The 20,965-nt window shown below is 44.4% G+C and overlaps 1 long non-coding RNA gene across 1 annotated transcript; it reads right to left on the bottom strand.

Moving 5' to 3' along the window:
* Positions 1-4,266: 4,266 nt before the first annotated feature.
* Positions 4,267-13,296, bottom strand: LOC117871401. The gene is made up of 4 exons (XR_004644216.1): positions 12,208-13,296; positions 10,584-10,746; positions 8,565-8,711; positions 4,267-4,487 (listed from the first exon to the last, which is right to left on the bottom strand). It is a non-coding gene; the product is annotated as an uncharacterized LOC117871401 (long non-coding RNA).
* Positions 13,297-20,965: the final 7,669 nt, after the last annotated feature.

The raw sequence follows: 20,965 nt of genomic DNA, 5'->3' as shown, positions 1-20,965 counted from the left end.
ACATAGTTATTATTGGGGTATGATGCATGACCAGAAATGGTTAAGTGTCCTGCAGAATGAATGACTCAAATTCAACCCTTAAAGACATATGGGGAGATAATGTTTGTGTTTGTGTGTATTTACATAAATATTGGTAGCGGTCAACAATGTCATCAGCAGTCCCTGGCTATGCTGTATTCTGAGCCAAGGGACTCTAATCTGTCAAAGAAGGCTTGAAATTGTATAAAAGATCCTTGGTTCCTGATCCTGTCATCTCAGATCTGCTTAAGTTTCATCAGGGAAAGTTTAAGTCACAAGATTGTGATCCCAGTTAAACTGGTACACCCTGAATATGGTATTGGACATTGGACTATAACCTATGGATCGAATTTTAAAAGAACCCTTTGCAACTACAAAGCTCACCATCTCTGTTCTGAATCTGAACCTTAAGAATTGAACTCATGTATGTATGTATATTGATCTTTTAACCATATTTTCTCTCTTTTCTTTTTAAATAAATTTTAGTTTAGTTAATAAGAATTGGCTCTAAGCATATATTTGGGTAAGATCTGGAATATTCATTAACCTGGGAGGTAATGTGTCCGATCCTTTGGGATTGGTAGAACCTTTTCTTTTATATGATGAAATAAGATTTTCATTAATCCTCATCATATCTGACTTGGTTAACTAGATGGAGGCCTGAGGCTGGGTTACTTTAAGGGAACTGTGTTTTGGACTTCTGAGTAACCAGTAAGGTATAATAGAAGCTGTTCAGTGCTGGCTTGGTAAATCCAATTATTGGAGTATCCACCAGATTTGGGGATTATCTGCCCCATTTTTTGTAGTTCACCCTAATTGAGTGACCTCAGTTGGCTCCCCCAGGACTCCAGTCACATGGGGCATTTAGTACTCTGGATGAGGTATGCCACATATTGTGATAGCCATGTGTAGGACCTATGGATCTTGAAAGGTGTGTTCTGGGGGGTATTGATCATCATAGCAGTGGAGATATGTCTGTAGGCTTTAGATGTGGTGTTATGGCAGGATCTGGTGCCACATTTTGAGTTGGTAAATCCTCATCTATGAGGAGCTTGCTTCTGATGATGAGCTTGGCAAGGTTAGGGGGTTGTTTGAAGGCCAGAAGAAGGATCTTGGCAAAGATTTCTTTCAGGATGTGGTCCCTTGAGTTATGGGTTGGAACTGTTTAATGATCACATTGAAACTCACAGGGGTGGGTGGTAGGTGACAACTAGGAGTGTGCGGTTGGAGATTTTTTTTTTCTGTATTGAAGCATGTTTTCTCAGAGTATTTGGGTGGCCCAATCCATGATGTGATCTACTTCTCTGGTGGAGTGTCCTTGTTTGGTGAAGGCAGTTTTAAGTGTGTTAAGGTTTGTATCCCAGACTTTCTCCCTGGAGCATACTCTGCGGCATCTGAGGGCCTGGCTGTAGATAACAGAGTTCTTGTTTTGTTTGAGGTGTTTACTAGATCTTTGAAGATAAGTGAGGTGATCTGTGGGTTTGTTGTATATAGTTGTCTGTAGAGTTCCACTGCTGAAGCTGATCATGGTATCCAGGAAGCTGATGCTGGTGTGAGAGTGTTTTAGAGAGAGTTTGATGGATGGCAGGTGGTTGTTGAATTTGTGGTGGAAATTTATGAGGGAGTTTAGGTCATCTGTCCTTAGAATGATAATATCATCAATGTACCTCAGGTATATTGTTGGTTTCATAGTGCATTTGTGCAGAAATTCTTCCTCAAAGTGGCCCATAAAGAGGTTGGCATATTGGGGAGCCATCATAGTACCACTGGTTGTTCCCATGGTTTAGACAAAGCGTTTGTTGTTGAATGTAAAATTGTTATGGATGAGGATGAAATGGATGAGTTTAGTGATGTGTCTGGGGTGGAATTCTGAGTGTTGTTCCTTGTCTTGTAGATATTTGAGGCAGGCAGTGATGCCATCATGGTGAGGGATGTTGGTGTATAGGGAAGTGAGATCCATGGTGGTGAGGATGGTGTTCTGAGGGAGGTTGTTAATGTTGAGGTGTTTCTGGAAGAACTTGGTTGTGTGCTGAAGGAAGCTGGCTCTTTGTGTGGTGAGTGGTGTGAGGATGCTTTCTATGAGTCCTGATATACCTTCAGTAAGAGTGCCATGGCCAGATATGATGGTTCTGCCTGCATTCCCTTGTTCATGTATCTTGGGAAGCATGTAGCATATCCCTGGGGTAGAACTGTGGGGATAAAGTTGTAGTGTTTCTCTTGGAGTTGTTTGGGGAAGGATTTGATGATATCCTTAAATTCCTGGGTGAATTGTGGTGTGGGTCTTCTCTGAGTTCTTTATAGTAGGTGGTATCAGAGTGTTGTCTGTTGGCCTCAAATTAGTCATCACAGTTGAGATCCCTTTGTTTGCTGGTTTGATCACTACCTGGTGGTTGGATTTCAGGGACTGTATAGCTGTCCTCTTGACACTGGAAAGATTGTGGTGGATGTGAAGTTTGTTAAGGATTTCACAGTCCATTTTTTTTCCTGAAGCACTCAATGTAATGATCAAGTGTGTGGTTTCATCCACTATGGGGTGTCCATTCAGCTGATTCTTTTTTTTCTGACTGTCAGTGGGGACATGGTAATTGGTGTTTCCATTGTTATGAAAGAATTATTTGAGGAGGAGTCCGTGAAAGAATTCTTCTGGTTCTCCGCAGGTTAGTAGGGTATCAGGTTCTGTGGTGGGGCAGAAGTTCAGTCCCTTGGAGAGAACAAATAATTCTGCTCCAGATAAGGGTAGTCTTGATAAATTGATGACATTAGGGTGTTGTGTAGGGTCCATGTGGTGGGTCCTGGTGCCATGGTTTATCCTGGAGGTGACTTTTCTGTGGGCTGTGGAGTTGTTGTAGTTGGTTTCACTTTTTGTTTGTGTATTGGATGGCTGTCATCATTTTTTTAATAGTTGCTTTGGGTTTCTTGCATCATCTCCAGATAGGTTTTCAGATTTTTTTTTCTAGTGTGTTAGACTTTAATTATTTATTGTATGAGATGGTCCCTTCTGGAGTATGTGAGGTGTAGGAGAGTATTCCTCAGTTTTTCTGAAGTGCTTCTGCAGAGCTGTTCAGCATATTCGGAATTGTATGGACTGTTAACTACTTATGAAAAACAATCTGCTCCATCTTGAATTTAGCTGTGACACTCTGAGTATCTTTTCCAGACCTAAAGAAGGCTCTGTGTAACTTGAAAGCTTGTCTCTTTCACCAACAGAAGTTGGTCCAATAAAAAATATTACTGCACCCAACTTGTCTCTGTAAAGGTTATATAGTCCTTCAAACCTTTGAGATGTATGATGTGCCTCATATAGTGGAACACTTTGATAGATAGCAGACTCTGTAGAATCTTATCTATTGTTTATTGACTTAAAAAAAGAAGGTGTATTTATTTACATCTCTAGTCATATTGGGCCAATCATAAGACTAAAAATACTAAAATGATAGTCATGCCCACTCTTTTTGCTGTATGTGTTAGTCCTTTATGGCTCCCAAGGCAGAAGAGAGGTTGCAGCTCTGAAACCTATATCCAGTGGAGTTTCCATCATAAAGACCAAGTGCAAGGGTTTACACTAGTATAATGTGAAAACACATTACATTTAGCTCATGGTTTATAAAGAAAATTAACTTTAAAGGGTAAAGTTTCTTTGGACTAGAGAGGTAATTAACATATAGCTGTATTCCTGAGAATGCAGAGATAGTAGAATTTTTTTTTCTAGTTTGCAGAATACATAAACAACCCTTGAGTGAAAAGCCATGTTTTATTTTTAGGTAGTCAAGAGGCTTGTACTGAAGAGATCATCCTGTAACCATAGAGAGAAAGCTAAAGCACAACATTAAAACAATGCTAAGATTCTTTCAGGTGAGCAGTGGGAAAAGCAAAGGTTGTTTCCAGAGGAGTGGAGAATGCAGAGGAAAAAGTGTCCAAAACTTCTTCCTGATATAAATTAGACAAACCAGTGGTAGACTCATAGACTTTAAGGTCAGAAGGGACCATTATGATTGTCTAGACCAGTGGTTCTCAAAGTTGGTCCGTCGCTTGTTCAGGGAAAGCCCCTGGCGGGCCGGGCCGGTTTCAAGTTTCTAGTAGTCTTGGAAAGCTTCCACTGGCATGGGAAATTGACAAATCAGAGTTCAATGGAATGACCCCAAATCTGAAAAACAGAGCAGGTAAGACATTACAGCACTGCACTATTCAGAAAAATGCTGCATGAGTGACGTGGAGGGTCAATGCAGACCCTCCCCCACTTACATCGTGCATTGGAACTATGTAGATGAACACACACACCATCTGTGTGTTGTAGAAATGGTCTTTGTGCTGGCCCCACAGATGCTGGTCTTGGGGGCTTGAATAGGAGTGGGTCAGGCCAGGGGAGTAGTGACTGCAGTGTTCCAAACCTGGTAGCTCTTGCTTCCTTACTCTACTTTTGCTTTTCTGTAGAACCCAGTACTTTGTTTGACATGGCATACATTTTCAAGCTGTGTAGAAATAATACAAGGCATTGTAAATATTATGTGCTCATATAAGCCAACCTCTTTTCCACCTCGGGGGGGGGGGGGGGGGGGCAGGGGAATGAATACTTTATTATTGTGTTCTCTTGGTTTTTACATTTTGTCACTGTTTGAAAAATAAAACTATTTAGAGCTGACAGAAAGGACTGAAGTCTGTTTTTAAAAGGGAAGAAATTGCTGGCGTTGTGACTTTCAGCTTTGATCCAGCTACCTTGAAAACTGCCCAAAGGCTCCTGTGAGAATACTGACAAAAGCAAATGTTATCTCAGGGATCAGCAACCTTTGGCATGCGGCTCGCCAGGGTAAGCATCCTGGCGGGCCGGGCCGGTTTGTTTACCTCCCGCATCTGCAGGTTCGGCCTATCGTGGGTTCCACTGGCTGCAGTTTGCCGTCCCAGGCCAATGGGGGCTGCGGGAAGCAGCGGCCAGCACATCCCTCGGCCCGCGCCATTTCCTCCAGCCCCCATTGGCCTGGAGCGGCGAACTGCGGCCAGTGGGAGCTGCGATCGGTGGAACCTGCGGATGCAGCAGGTAAACAAACCGGCCCGGCCCACCAGGGGCTTTCCCTGAACAAGCGGCGGATCTGCTTTGAGAACCACTGGTCTAGTCTGACCTCCTGCACAACACAAGCCACAGAATCGCACCCACCCACTCCTGTATCAAATCGCTAACCGATGTCTGAGCTACCGAAGTCCTCAAATCATGGTTTAAAGACTTCAAGGTGCAGAGAATCCTCCAGCAAGTGACCCATGCCCCACGCTGCAGAGGAAGGCGAAAAATCCAATATACTTAATTCAAAATGTATAAATATTAAAACTCAACATACATATTTTCTTTCATTAGTAGAATTGTACAATGATATTAATTTATCTGACATTTCAGTTTCTTTTTCTAGTAATACGGAAGAGCTCTTTTCCAAGTAATTGAACCCTTCCTTCCAAACTTGTTACTAAGGCTGACAGAGAATCAGATTCTGTTGTCCAATTTAGTGAGTCAGAGTCTCATGCTGCAAGGAGTCATACTGGTTTTAATGAGATTACTTGTAAAGTAAGGTTTACTCAAGATATGTGAGGGGAGCACAATCTAACACATAGGCCCACATTTTTAAAGGTATTTAGGCATTGCTGCACTGAGCATTGAAACACTGAACAGATTTAGGAGCCTAAGTGGCAATCTGGGTCATGGGATCGCAGTGCCAGTGTAACAAGGGCGAGGCGAGTGAGGCACTTGCCTCGGGCACACAAAGCGGGGGGGGGGGGGGGGGGAAAAGGGGGGGGGGAGAAAAAAAAAAAGCTGCGGGCACAGAGATTTTTACCCCCCGGGTGACCCCCCCCCCCCGCCCCACCTGCTGCTCCCCCCCATGCCTCCCCGAAGTGTCTCCTGGCCCCAACTTGCTCCCCCCGCTCCCCTTCCCCAGCCCAGGAGCAGAGAGTTCCTGTCTTTCCCCTGCAGCAACTGCTGCCGCAGGGTCCTAGTGCCCCCCATCTCGACTGCCAGGGCAGACTGTGAGCCTGCCCTTCCCCCTCAGACCCTTCCCTTTTCCAATGGGACCCTCCAGCAGCACAGGGCCACCCCGCCCACAGTCCCATGCTGGGCAAGGAGGCAGCCCCATCCCTCAACCCCAGTGAGACTACGGTCAGGGGCAACAGCAGGGGAGGAAGCGCACGCAGCGCCCCCCGGCACCCATCACGGGGGAGGCGAGGGAGATTCCTGGACTTGAGAAGGGCCCTAGGAGCACATGCAGTGACAGGGTGGGGGTGAGTGTGGTGCTGGGGGGGCAGGAAAGAGGGACTCCTCTCCCAGAACTTGCTGCTGCTGGCAGGGAAAGGGCTGGGGGGAGTCCTCCTCTCTGGCCCCTGTCCTGGAGCAGCCTGCCTGCACCCCAAACTCATCCCCAGACCTGTCCCACCCCAGAGCCCACACCCCCAGTCAGAGCTTTCCCCCCCCCACTGCACCCTCTGCCCGAGCCCTGAGCCCCTCCAGCACACCAAACACCTTATCTCCAGTCCCAGCCAGAGCCCTCATCCCCCCACACCCCAACCCTGTGCCCCAGCCCTGAGCCCCTCCCACACCCCAAACCTCCCATTCCCAGCCCCAGCCAGAGCCCTCACCCCCACACTCCGACTCTCGCCCTGAGCCCCCCCCACACCCCAAACCACCCATTCCCAGCCCCAGACAGAGCCCTCACCCCTACTCTCGCCCTGAGTCCCTCCCACACTCCAAACCCCTCATCTACATCCACAACCCACAGCCCTTACCCCTGCACCCCATCCCCCTGCACCCCCTCCCATCCCCAAACTCCCCCCCAGAACCTGCACCCCCTCCCTCCGCACCCCCTCCCATCCCCAAACTCCCTCCCAGAGCCTGCACCCCAATCCCCTACCCCAGCCTAGGGCCTGCACCCCAGACATCCTCCCTCACCCAAACTCCCTCCCAGAGTCTTGGGCAGGTGGGGAGGGCAGAGTTTGGATGGGGGCGGGTTCTGGGCACCACCAAAATTTCTACAAACCTGCCACCCCTGATCCTGCCCTGCAAACCTGAACTCCCAGCATTCTCAGGACACATGCTGATCCCTAGTGGCCACTGCTGATATCCAGCACCTCTCTCCTCTCTTAACCTGTGAGCCCCTCTCTGGATTGGAACTGGACTGGAACCAAAGACATCTTGGAAGCAACATTACCAGCCCAAGCAGTCAAAAATCATGAGTTGACCCCACAAAATCACAGGCTCTACCGCCGCCACTTCATGCATTCTTCGGCAGCAGGCCCTTCCCTCCGAGTGGGACTGAGGGACTTGCCGCCGAAGAGCCAGCCCTGGGGGAGGGCGCAATTTTATATTCTTGCCTCGGGTGCAAAAATACCTAGTTACGGCTCTGCGCAGTGCCACTCAGGTTTGACCTCCATTCATGACGGGGTACCCAGAACAAATTTGAGAGAGTGGTATGATGCAATGCCATTATCTCAACTTCCACTGGCTTGGGCCAAACTGCCCCTTTTGCCCTCCTTCTGGGCAACCCTAAGTGACCCTCATCAAGCTCTGCCTAAAGTGCTGGAATCACAGATGTTGCTGGGAAAAGTCTTCCAATTTCTGATCCAAGGCATTTTTGTGTATAACCCTCCCCCCCGCAACCAAATGTAACACAAAGAAGACAGAAATAACCAAGAAATGCACAAAGCGGGATGTGTTGAAATACTAATTAGCCAAGCTAATTTTATAGAGAACTAAAGATATACACCTCCACAAATACCCTACTGTTGGCATGTCTTTGTGTTTGTGCAACTGAGCTGAAGAGTTATCGTTACTGGATGTAGCTAGAAGACAATGGTAAACAATCTGAAATGAAGACTGAAACAAAGTGTCTTCCAGCTAAGCCAGTTATTAATTGAATTTGAATTTAAAATATAAAAAGGTAGAGAAAATTACCACACAAACGTAGTCAATTACTAAAAAGAGAGCAAGAGAGCGCAGTATTTAAAGAATGCTTAGCTAAGTAGAAAAACATACTGCTAAAGAATTCATTGAACTCTTTATTCTTGATATTACGGTTAAATAAAGAAATAATTATCTCATTAATTGTATCCTGGAATCCTTTTGCACTTCTAACTTTTGAGTCACTGACCATACAAAAATGTGTACTTAAGACTTGAATTGGAATTTGAAGGTAATTTGCAGTTTGGCTCCAGGAAAGCTGATTGCTCTGAGATATTCTGGTCCTGGGGCTGAGGTAAAACTAGATATTTGTGTGAAAGAAAATAGTTGGGGGTCTATCTAAAGACTACATGGCATTCAGCCTAAACAGCGAAATATTTTTTTGATCACCCAAACTTTTATAATTCACATCTCCGTGTCTCAGTTTCCTCCTATAGTTATTGACCCCGTGCTGTAGATACAGTCTAGGAGTCATTACATATTTGTACAGCACTTTGACGGTTCTTTGTTTCTTCTTATTGTGTTGGTACAGGCTTTCCCAACCTTTGATGGACAAAAACCAGTGTTGCATAACAACAGAATAGTACCAGGTCATAGTTATTGTAACACGGTCTACCTTTTAGAGCACAACACATGCATTGCAGGAGCCATCTGCTGCTGCGAAAATTAGACAAATCCAGTAATGGATAGCAGTCAAGTGCCAACATATTGCTTAAAGACTGAACTCCCCACAAGAAATTTCATTCCTAGAAACTTGGAGAACCTGGAAGACATATAGGGAATAAAAGAGAAAAAAATCCTTTTAATAGACAAATGTTAGTCAGCCTCAAGGTAGCAGGCTCATTGTAAAGGGTCTTATGTTAAGGAAAACATCTGGAGACTTCTGATGTCCTGAATGGTACATGGATTCTAGCTAACTGTAAATAACCACGAACAAAAAATATCTCAGTAGCCAATATTTTTCTCTGCTGGTATCAAATGAAATTCATTTGGTATCAGCTGGAGTTTTTATAGTGCTAATGGAAGTTATTTTCAGTTATCACATCAGTCCATAAGTATACAAAGGCAGCAATTTCACTAGTAATCTGGAGATCAGTTTGTACGTAGGGGGTATGCTTTAGACTGTTTCTGCAGTGTAAGCTTTTATCTTAATAAATGTGGTGAATCATAAATAAAAAGGGAATAATGAAAAAGAACAGTCAACTAGGGCTAAAGTTGGGCTTGGAAACATTTCCTAGTGTGAACAGCTGAACTCCCAAACATTGGTGATGTCCAGTAAGCCCTATACTCAATGGGGAACAGGTATACCTGAAAATGAAATTTGACAGCTTTACTGCATGATAATTCTACTGATACCTCTTTAAAGCCTGACATGTGATATATAAGCTGGTAAAATTCCACTGGGCTGAATGGCACACATGTAATCAATTTCTTTTAAATAAACTCATATAATTTCAACATACATCAGGCTCTCAGATGACAAAGTGGACAAGTAAAGAAGGGTTTGCCCCCCTTCAGGTTTATATTAATTGTATTTTTTTCACACCAATTGAAATCCAAACAGCAGTGCCCTTCTTTATTTATAGTAAACTGATTAGTGTTTCAAATAGACTTTGTCAAGATTTCTGAGGGGCAAAAGTGGCCGACTTCAAAATTGTTCTAATTGAGTGTGGAAAGTCGTCCATATTCTAAATATCTTTAATACCCTCCTACTCATTTTCTGTGATGCTGAACATACCATTAGCGAGTTAGAGTGTGTCCAATATAATATGTGTATAGTGCTTTGAAGAGGCAAATGCATCTATCTATTTTGAAATAGCCTTTATGATGTTCGATGAGAGCAGGATCAGGCCCTTAAAAGGCAAGGCAAAAAGCCCATTCCACTCCCCAGGGGAAGAATTGTGTGTGCAGCAGAGTATTTTGTTCTAGTAGGCTTTCAGTTTTAGGGTTTTTTTGAAATGTACACATTTCTGTGTGTGTCAGAGAAGGTGAGGTCAAAAGTGTGACTTGCACTTGAAGTGCGAAGCAGTGAGATTTTGGGAGGGAAGCTCTGGGATGTGCTGAGCTTGGGCCCCCAAAATGCCAGGTAGGGCACAGCTTGGAGAGCTCTGGGGGAGGTACCTTGCAGCCCATCTCCACTCCCAATGGAAAGCCCTGGCATACAGGCTGCAGCCCCCCTCCCTGGTGCTCCCCTGCCTGGGGCAGGAGGCTCTGGGAAGTGCTGGGTCTTCCCCTCCCAGCCTGGGACTCTGGCAGGTGTTCCCCTATTGGGTGGGGATGCAGGTACCCCATTCCGTTACCTCCTGTTGTTGACTGGATTTTATACTTGGTCAGAAGACCAGTCTCAGGAATGTCTCCCCCCTTCCATGTCTATCATTGGGGTCTTATTTCCCCCAAAGGAAAACTGGCAATGGATAGGGTGCAGAACAAGAACAGGTTTATTGGACAGGCAACAGTTAACAAAGGTAAGAATAACTCAGGTAAGTAACAGGTAGGTAACTATAAGCAATCTCAAACTATAACAAAAAAACAAGGGAACTAATTATAAAAGGGCACTGGCTGTGACAAAGAGGGCTTAGCTTCCTTCCCAAGGCTGACCCCAGGTAGGTTAGATGGAGGACAAATGAGTCTCTACCATATCCTGCAGCTTTATCCCTGGCACGGGCATGACAGGACTGGCTCCGGATCTGATCCAGATGGCAAGGCAGGTGGAAGGCAGGACTTCAGGTACAGACTGATGGAAGCTCTGTCTTGTTCTTCTTGCAGCTCTTCTTCCCTGCATCGTCGTGGGTGGATGTCTGAGGCAGGATCAAAATGGCAGATGACGGCTCATTTTCACATGCAGGTAAGAAACGCCCCCTGCAGCCCTATGCATGATACTAATGTCTACCCTCCAAGGCAAGCAGTAGCACACTGCAGCACTCTGCCTCTCAGATGGGCAGCAGCAGCACACACTACCTCCAAGATGGGCAGCCCCATCTGACAGACGTGCTGCTGACTTTTTTATAATGTACGATTGCTAGGCAGATTACAGGTCAGGTGACCTAGCCATTTTTCTACCTTAGAGCAAAAAGGGCACCAAAGGTGTAACAGGTTTCAGAGTAGCAGCCGTGTTAATCTGTATCCGCAAAAAGAACAGGAGTACTTGTGGCACCTTAGAGACTAACAAATTTATTAAAGCATAAGCTTTCGTGGACTACAGCCCACTTCTTCGGATGCATATAGAATGGAACATATATTGAGGAGATATATATACACAGAGCTCTTTACTGTAGCACAAGTTGAGGGGTCCTGGCAGGAGTATAGTGACACCCCCACTCGTTTTGGTTGGCTGTGAGCAAGTTGACCCAGACAGGTGGCAGCAGGGGTCAAACGGAGAAGTGAATTCTGGCACTTCTACTTTTTAGAACTCAAGCACTATTCATCAGTGTCACTAAAGCTATTTCCATTCCTTGTCCTGGCCTGAATCTAGATTGTGCTGGGTCTAGACTTTTAGCTTCAATCAGATGAGTGTGTAGTCAGCCTTTGGCTAACTTCTCTGAGCTCACTCAGGAACAGTTTGATATTGGGGTTGTAATGGGATAGAACCAATGTATCCAGGGTGGGTTCATTCAGTGTTAGTCAGACTATTGCATGTTTGAAGTAAGGATATTGTCTACACTACGGGATTACTCCGAATTTACAGAATTCGATTTTTGGCAACTGATTGTATGAAGTAGAGTGCATGCGGCCACACTAAGCACATTAATTTGGCGGTGTGCGTCCATGTACCGAGGCTAGAGTCGACTTTCGGACTATTGCACTGTGGGTAGCTATCCCATAGTTCCCGCAGTCTTCCCCGCCCATTGGAATTCTGGGTTGAGATCCCAATGCCTGATGGGGCCAAAAATTTGTCGCGGGTGGTTATGGGTAAATGTCGTCAGTCAATCCTCCCTCCGTGAAAGCAACGGCAGACAATCATTTTCGCGCCCTTTTCCCTGGATTGCCCGGGCAGACGCCATAGCACGGCAACCATGGAGCCCATTTAGCCTTTTTTCACTGTCACCGTATGTCTACTGGATGCTGCTGACAGACGCGGTACTGCAGCGCTACACAGCAGCATCCCCTTGCCTTTGCAAGTTAGCAAAGACGGTTACCAGCCATACATGCTGGAGCTCTTTTTTGATTCCGGGACTGCATGGTAACCTGTGCTGATCAGCGCTCCACGCTGGGCAAACAGGAAATGAAATTCAAAAGTTCACGGGGCTTTTCCTGTCTACCTGGTCAGTGCATCCGAGTTCAGATTGCTGTCCAGAGAGGTCACAATGGTGCACTGTGGGATAGCTCCCGGAGGCCAATACCGTCGAATTGCGGCCACACTAACCCTAATTCGAAATGGCAATGTCAATTTCGGTTGCTAAATCACAGTAAAGGAAACTAAAAATAACCCCATTACATATTTTCCTCCATATAACTTTTTTGCTGTACTTGTCTGATGGATGTAGGGTGACCAGATGTCCCGATGTTATAGGGACAGTACTGATATTAGGGGCTGTTATATAGGCGCCTATCACCCCCCACACCCTGTCCCGATTTTTCTTACTTGCTATCTGGTCACCCTTGATGGATGCTATTTGATCACCAGTGGACAGAGAGGAAGGTGGTGTGTGCAAGTATGAATGGGAGGGAAGGGCCCCATAGAATGTCTTTAAGATGTGGACCACACTAAGGAAAAGATTGAAAACACCTGGTCTAGATTGTTCAAGCTCTTTCATGCTCACAGAGACCCTTGACAGTCCTTCTAGGACACTGTTTTGAGAGGGAGGCCAAAGCCTCTTCTCTACTCAAGACCTATACCTATTCATTTCTCAGTCTCCCTTGATAGACCTGAGCACTTTATTCCCTCTTTTGGAATGTCTGCTATTTCCCCAGATAAGTTATGAGACCCAATTTAAATTCTCTTAAATAAAATAATATTTTTATTAGCAACTGCACAGAAATAGATAATCATTAAGTAAATGAAAGGTAAAAATAATTATGGCAAGTCATAGAAAGTATATCTAAGACGGTACTCAGTGGAGTCACCCAGTATTGAAATATTATTTAAAAGCCCTTTCTTATCTCACAGTCTAAAAGCAGTCTGTCTGCCAGCTCTCTCTCACTGGTACCTATTCCAATGAAGGGTATGTGCACCCCAGTGTAATAACTGGGAATATGTCCCATTAGCTTTGGGAGTTCAAGTGTGAAGTCCCAGCAATTGGGATTAAATGATCTTCCAGTCCAGACCCTGTGTGATGACCACTCATTAGAAGTAACAAAAGCATATTCCCTTTCAAGTACTAGATTCTACTAAATAAGGGTTCCTACTTTCACCATATGTGCGTGCGCGCGCGCACACACACACACACACACACACACACACAGAGTCACCAGACATAAGTACTGGTTATTATAATGATGGAATTGCCTCAACCAATCACAGCAGAAAAATGCTATACACTTACTGATCCATAAGGCTACCATTTTTTTCCTTGGTGTACATTTCTCTGAATTTTAGTTCAGAGTGTCTGATCTGCACAAACACTGTGCGGTTATTTCTCAATATGTAGGTATTCCCTGTATTTAAATCTCTGTACTGACTTGTGAATAATGGATTTGCAGAGTAAAGGGATTTGGATTTGCATATTGAATAGTTACTGCATAATCACTGTACCGTTATATCTCAACAAATGCTGTGTGTGTCTATGCTTTCTCTACTCTGCACTGGCCACGCTAATTCCTATGCTCTGAATGGCTCCTCGGCTTAGTTACTTTCAAGCTAGGGTGTAGTAAGAAAGAGGCCACCTCAGCTTCTCACTTCCTTCAGCTTAACCAGAAAAGTGCAAAATGCACAAGGACCCTATCCAATCCACTGCAATGGAAAAAGCTCTTAAAAATTAACCCTCTGTGTCCCATTCCTCTACCTACAAATCAGCAAGACTCTTTTCCCAGAATAAATGTGATATATAGTTGGGGGAGCCGAATCTGCCCACTTTCTTTCCCACTGAATTAAATGGTAAGTTTTTGTAAATGTGGTAATTAGTTTGTTCATCCCAGAATAAGAATCCAGCTACTGGTAAATACTAATGCTTACTGCACCTCACTTCAAGCACGCACTTTTTAAGATAAAAATATACTGTGCATAAATATAGATTAAAATGATTAGAGAAAATTAAAGCTGGTCATATTAGCCTTACTTGTGACAGTGACAAGATTTTTAAAAACTATATTATTATTAACAGTAGATGATGCAATAAGCAACATGCTACTGAAAACCAGAGAAAGAATTCAGATGTCATTATCCAAGAAGATCTCACCTTTAGTTGCCTGAACAGTCTTTATGTTACACAGCACTTTCATGGTAAGGACTATACTTTTATATTTCTGAATCTTTTTTGAATGCTTGAATATGTATTATACTGAACAATCACATAGATATTGATCTTATTTTTTTTATTTCCTAAAAACAAAGTTTTAAAAAGGCTTCTGACTGAGACTGCGTTTTTCACTAAGTACATGAACTTCCAAAGGCAATGACCCTCTTGCCAGGCAGTCTGCCACCATGTGAATGTCCTAGCTACAGAGCTGCTGGGAGACAATGAGATGCTGGTCAAATAGGAGGCAAGTTGTGGAGGTTAGGAGTTTTTAAGATTTGCATGCATCCGACACTTGCAGAGAGATGTGTGTGGGAACGGCTATTCTTCACCCACCTCAGCAACTTGGTGTTGGCTCTATTGTACAACAAATATGGTGTGTAAGATTCTTGGGTTAACGTGGGTAATAGTTTTTTAGGCCCTGATCCCGAGGCCCACCCACTTATGCACCTATCTATAGTGTAGGGAAAAAACGCTGTATGAGCATAGCGGATTTCAATCTGAGTGAAATTGTGATGGAGGTCTTATGATGCCATCATATCCTTGGAATTTCTAAATTTAATAGATGACAATTTGCTAACTCAAAAAGTGTTGCAGCCAGGATGTGGGACTTCTATATTCAACCTTCTCCTAAAAGATAAAGAGGAACTGATCACAGAACTAAAAATTAATGGCAGCTTAGGTACAAGTGATTATGATTTGATCACATTTATAATGTGCAAGCAAAATAAAGTCCAGACCAGTAATATATATACTTGGTGCTTTAACAGGGCCAGTTTCACAAAACTGAAAACAATTATGAGCCGGATCAGCTTTGAGGAAGACTTTAATGAGAAAAGTGTGAATGATACCCAGGAATCATTTAAGAACACATCATTAGCTGCCCCCAAAGCCACAATCCCACAATTGAGGAAGTGTGCTGTGATGGTTAAAAAGTTGACCTGTTTTAGAGGAGAACTGAAGGCAGCTGTAAAATCTATCTATCTATCTATCTATCTATCTATCTATCTATCTATCTATCTATCTATCTATCTATCTATCACAAATGGAAGCAAGAGGAAGTTAATAAAATGAATATAAATCAGAAGACAGGAATTGTGGAAAATTGATAAGGGAAGCCAAGGAACACAAGGCAAACTCTATTACCAACAGAGGGAGTGTAATTATCCATTGTTCCAATGGGTTGTGATGGATTCTACATTACTGACAATGAATATAAATCAAAAGACAGGAAAAATCACTTGCTCATTTTCACCAGGCTGGGGCAGGGGGTTGGGGTGTGGGCTCTGGGCTGGGGCTCAGGGGCTTGGAGTGTGGCAGGGGGCTCTGGGCTGAGCCTGGGGAAGGGGGTTGGGGTGCAGGAGGGAGTGCAGGCTCTGGGAGGGAGTTTGGGTGTGGGAGGGGGCTTAGGGCTGGGGGTTACGGTGTTGTAGGGGTGCAGGCTTTGGCCAGGCAGCGCTTACCTCAGGCAGCTCCTGGAAGTGGTCGCATATCTGGCTTCTAGGCTCAGAGGTGGCCAGATGGCTCTGCGCACTGCCTCTACCTGCAGGCACCGCCCCTGCACCCTCCATTGGCTGCGGTTCCCAGCCAATGGGAGCTGCGGAGTTGGCACTCAGGGCAGGGGCAGCATGCGGAGACCCCCTGGCCGCCCCTGCGCCAGTTGCTTCTGGGAGCTGCACGGAGCCATAGCAGGTAGGGAGCCTGCCTTAGCCCCACTGTGCGCTGACCAGACTTTTAGCGGCCTATTAAAATCTCCCAGACTGGTTTCCATAGCAACTGGGAGATCAATTCTGATTGGGAGACTACCAGCCAATCCAGGAGGGTTGGCAACCCTACCCGAGAGCGGCCATTTGGGGGAAGAGGAAGTCCCGTCCCTCCCTAGCCCCGTTGGGACAAGTGGCTGGAGCCCACAGCCCTGTCCCTCCCTATCCCATCCAATAGCTAGACTTCACGGGGAAGTTGTGATTTCAGGGTCTGTGACATGTTTTTCACAGATGTTAATTTGGTAGGATGCTAATGATATTGATTCTGTTTAACACCAGCCGTTAAAAATGAGACAACACAATACATATGGTTTACCTATTGGAATATCTGTATGTAGGTTTCTTTAAATACAATGTACAGAAAATATACCTGGAATGTTAACTGCACATTACACAGCAATAAATATATAATATGAAGACAAAAATAACTAGCCTTCATGAACAATAAGTGTTAGCTAGCCAGTAAGTTAAGTTAGTATTTCTTATTGAGAATGATGTAAAACACATCTGTCTCTTCTCTGAGCCTATAGCTAACAAACCCTAAAGGTGAATTTCAGTGCCCTTGTCATAAATATAAAGGGAAGCGTAACAACCTTTATGTATGCAGTAACATAAAATCCCTCCTGGCCAGAGGTACAGAATCACTTACCTGTACGGGGTTAATCAGTTCAATTAACCTAGTTGGCACCTGACCAGAAGGACCAATGGGGAAAGAAGATACTTTCAAATCTGTGTGGGGGGGAGGTTTTGTTTGTGCTCTCTTTGTTGTTCCCTCTCAGGACAGAGAGAGAGACCAAGCAGGTAAACCAGCTCCTAAAAAGATACCTGAAATGAAATTACAGAAATTGTGAGTAAAGGCAAGGAAATGCGTTAGAGTATCTTTTGTTTTAGCTTGTGAATTTTCCCTATGCTAAGAGGTAATTTTATTCCTGTTTTTTGTAACTGAAGTTGAGTCAAGAGGGGAGTCCTCTGTGTTCTAAATCTTTTATTACCTTGTAAAGTTACCTTCCATCCTGATTTTGGAGGTGTGAGTCTTTTACTTTTTTCTTTATAATCAAGTTCTTCTTTTAAGAACCCGATTGATTTTTAGTGTCCTAAAAACCAAAGGATTTGGTCTGTGCTCACTTTGTTAACCTATTGGTTGGTATATTATTCTCAAGCCTCCCCAGGAAAGGGGGTGAAGGGGTTTGGGGGGATATTTTGGGGAAATAGGGACACCAAGTGGTCCTTTTCCTGAATCTTTGTTCAAATCACTTGGTGGTGGCAGCAATACCGTCCAAGAACAAGGAAAGAATTTGTGCCTTGGGGAAGTTTTTAACCTAAGCTGGTACTTATAAGCTTAGGGGGTCTTTTATGTGGGTCCCCACATCTGTACCCCAGAGTTCAGAGTGCGGAGGGAACTCTGACAGCCCTTTTGCACCAAGCCTGAATAAATAAGCTTTATGTAGGAATCTATGCAGGGGTTATGTGGCACCTTTGAGACTAACAGAAGTATTGGGAGCATAAGCTTTCGTGGGTAAGAAAGATGGTCTTGCATCTGAAGAAGTGAGGTTCTTACCCACGAAAGCTTATGCTCCCAATATTGCTGTTAGTCTCAAAGGTGCCACAGGACCCTCTGTTGCTTTTTACAGATTCAGACTAACACGGCTACCCCTCTGATACTATGCAGGGGTTGCAAATCTAACTCCCAGCTCACAAATGATGTGTGAGGCAGTTGTTGTGCATTCTTCAGTCTCTCATTTGGAACAGTAGCCACAAACCCGTTGCACCCCTCTGAGTGAATTTTGGCAATTGGATCTACACCAGCTACAGACCACAGGCTGCTCCTCCTCTCCTGTCCCATCCTCAAACTCTCCTCTATCATAGTTTATACATAGTTGATTTAGGGCCTAATCTTATCCTGATTTCAACAGGAGTATTCACATGAGTAAAGTTACTTACATGTTTAAGTCTTTGCAGGATCAGCCAAACTTCATGGTAGAATGGACTATAGGCTTCCCCTGAGTGTCAGCTCCACAGCTGTACACCCCATGTATAGCAGAACCTACAATTCCATTGCAATGGGGGCATTCTACAGCCCATATGGCCATAGTTGAATTTAACCTGGAAGGAATACACCTAGTTAATTCCTATTCGATATATTATGTTATATGATATATTAGAACTCTATAGCTTATCCAGATATAAGCATTCTAGACATGCTAGATGAATAGGGAAGCTTGCAAGGCAGAATGGATATCAGCACTGAACCACCATCAGAAGCAGAAATAGAAAGAGGAATGAATCTGTTAAAAAATAGGAAAGCTGGAGGAATAGATAATACAACAGCTGAGCTGCTACAAGCTGATGGACAAACGCAAGAAAAACATTAGGAAAAATAAATAAGAAGGTATAGGAGCAAGACGAGGTACTGGATGATTTATTAGCTTGTTATCAGTGCTGGGAAATATCATGATTAAAGTAACTGTCAACAGATTAAGACTAGTTTTAGAAGAAGTAGTAAATCAGGAACAGTGTGGCTTCAGACCAGGCTGACGTTGCATTGATCAGATATTCGTGCTCTGACAGCTGATGGGGGGGAAAAAAGCAAGAAAGGGAATTAAAGATGTTTGCTGTTTTCATCAACTTCACAGAGGTATTTGATTTGGTTTGGAGGAAAACATTATGGAAAGTAGTAAAATCATATTAAGTTTGCCACGCTGTCTGGAGTAGCCATGAGTGCCAACCTCAGAGCAGACTGTCAAAAAGCAGGACAGACACCCCAAACTGGTGGTATGTTCTATAATTAGATTTCAGCAACCCAGTAACAAATGTGAACTCATGAAGTACTATAACAGTCTTACATGGAGTCACTGACAGTCCCCTTGGGCATTCTAGTCTATCTTACCACCCAGGCAAGCTGGACTATGTGATAGTTGGTTGCTATACATCAAAGATCACAGAAGATTCTGATTGCTTTCAGTCCCAGAAGACCAATCACTTACCCCAAGTCAATTTGTACATCAGATTTCACACCAAAAACAATGCTTGTAGCCAATCCTATAGTAAACTAACTCGAGAGTTATTAACTAGGAAAAAGAAATGAGAGAGTTATTTACAGGTTATAGCAGGCAAATATATGTATAGACAAATGAGTTACAGCCTATGGCTCCAAAAGGTCACAGAGTTGTAGCAGTCTGTCAGCACTGAATGTCTTTCAGGGCTAATCCAAGTTGACCCTGGGGATCTCTGCTTCTATTTCGTAGCTTTGGCCCTGTGAGAGCCCAAACAGCAAAAGAGATTAAAAATTCTTGTCACCTATCTTTATTTCCTTCTTGCAGAATTCAAGCTGATGTGAGGAGCCCTTTTGCACATAGCCTCTTCCTGGGTTTGCCGGGGCAATTAGCAAAGTCTGTATTGTGATGTCCCACAATGGCCCATTTAGTTTTGATAGTCCTTTCTGATGAGCAAGTAGTAATACCTTTCATAGGGATTTAGCATTTTGCACTAGGTATAGTTTTTTCTTGTTTGGTGAGTTATGTAGTTCAGAACAGATAAGCATTTAAGTATTATTTTATAGCATGGGATACAGACATTATAAGTAGTATTAAAACATGTAGGAACCTGCAAGCATTTCCTAAAATCTGAACACTAAATACTTGTTATAAATTCAATACTCATCTCAACCATACTAACACAAAGGTGAGCTGGACTGATTTCCAGCATTGAAATTATCAGTGCTCAGCTAAGGCCTAAAGCTTTGGCAAGAGCTGACACTTGGTTTGCCAGCATCATGAAGTTCGAGATAAGACTATTGCAATTATAAAAGTTAGGTATGAAGACTCCTGTAGTGCCGTAAGAATTGGTGGAAAATTAGACAACTGATTCAAGTCAAAGTTTGGTGCATGATAAAGGAAAATGCCCCTCTGAGGGTCGGTACCTTGTGGTGAAGGGGTTTGCGTGTTTTGACAAACTCCAGGGCTAGGCTATGTTCCTGATAGGGTCACCCTAGGCGAATAGGTCTTGGGGGAGGTTCCAGACTAAAAATGATCCACCTCAAGACCCTCATGAAAGCCCCCAAATGACCATGTGAACCTTGCCTGGCCTAGGGATACCAGGACCTACCCCTGGGGGTGGTGTCAGGCGAGTGCCTGGTGGTTGGGCTACCCATGTAACCCAGCTGGGCCCAGCCTGAAAAGGTGATGTGGACCTGTCTTGTGGGCTCACCACCCATGAGGCAAAGAGTGAGGGTCGAGTGTGATGCCAAAATGGCAGCTGGAGGGATGGACCACGATGAACTGGCCCTCTGCAATAGAACTGGCTCTAGAGACATGGAACGTCACTTCACTGGCGGGAAGGAGCCAGAAGAGGAATAGGTGGAAGGGTACTAACGAGATATAGTTAGCCTCGCCTCCACACATAGCATTGGCTCTGAAAACAAACATCTCGATAGAGGGTGGTCTCTTTCCTACTCAGGAGTGGCCCCACATGAGAGGCCTTGGGACGGTGTGGGGATACTCACAAGTCCCCGACTGGGTGTTGCGCAGTTGGAGTTTGTCTTGGTTGATGAGAGGCTCACCTCGATGACACTTCAGATATCAGAGAGGAAAACCCTGACTGTTGTTTGTGTCTATGCACCTAACGACAGTTCAGAGTACTCAGCATTTCTGGAGACAGTGGGATTGGTGCTCAGTAGAGTGACACCTACCGATGCTATAGTTCTACTAGGGGACTTCAATGCTCACATGAGGAACGATGGAGATACCTGGAGGGGAGTGATTGGGAGGAATGGCTTCCCTGTTCTGGACCTGAGAGGCGAGTTGTTCTTGGACTTCTGTTCTAGTCATGTCCATAACGAATACCATATTCGAGTACAAGGTTGC

Source organism: Trachemys scripta, chromosome 1, assembly GCF_013100865.1.
Source record: "Trachemys scripta elegans isolate TJP31775 chromosome 1, CAS_Tse_1.0, whole genome shotgun sequence".
Taxonomy (NCBI): Eukaryota; Metazoa; Chordata; order Testudines; family Emydidae; genus Trachemys; species Trachemys scripta.
The sequence above is the reverse complement of the archived record's forward strand: the minus strand, read 5'-3'. Positions and strand labels throughout refer to the sequence as shown.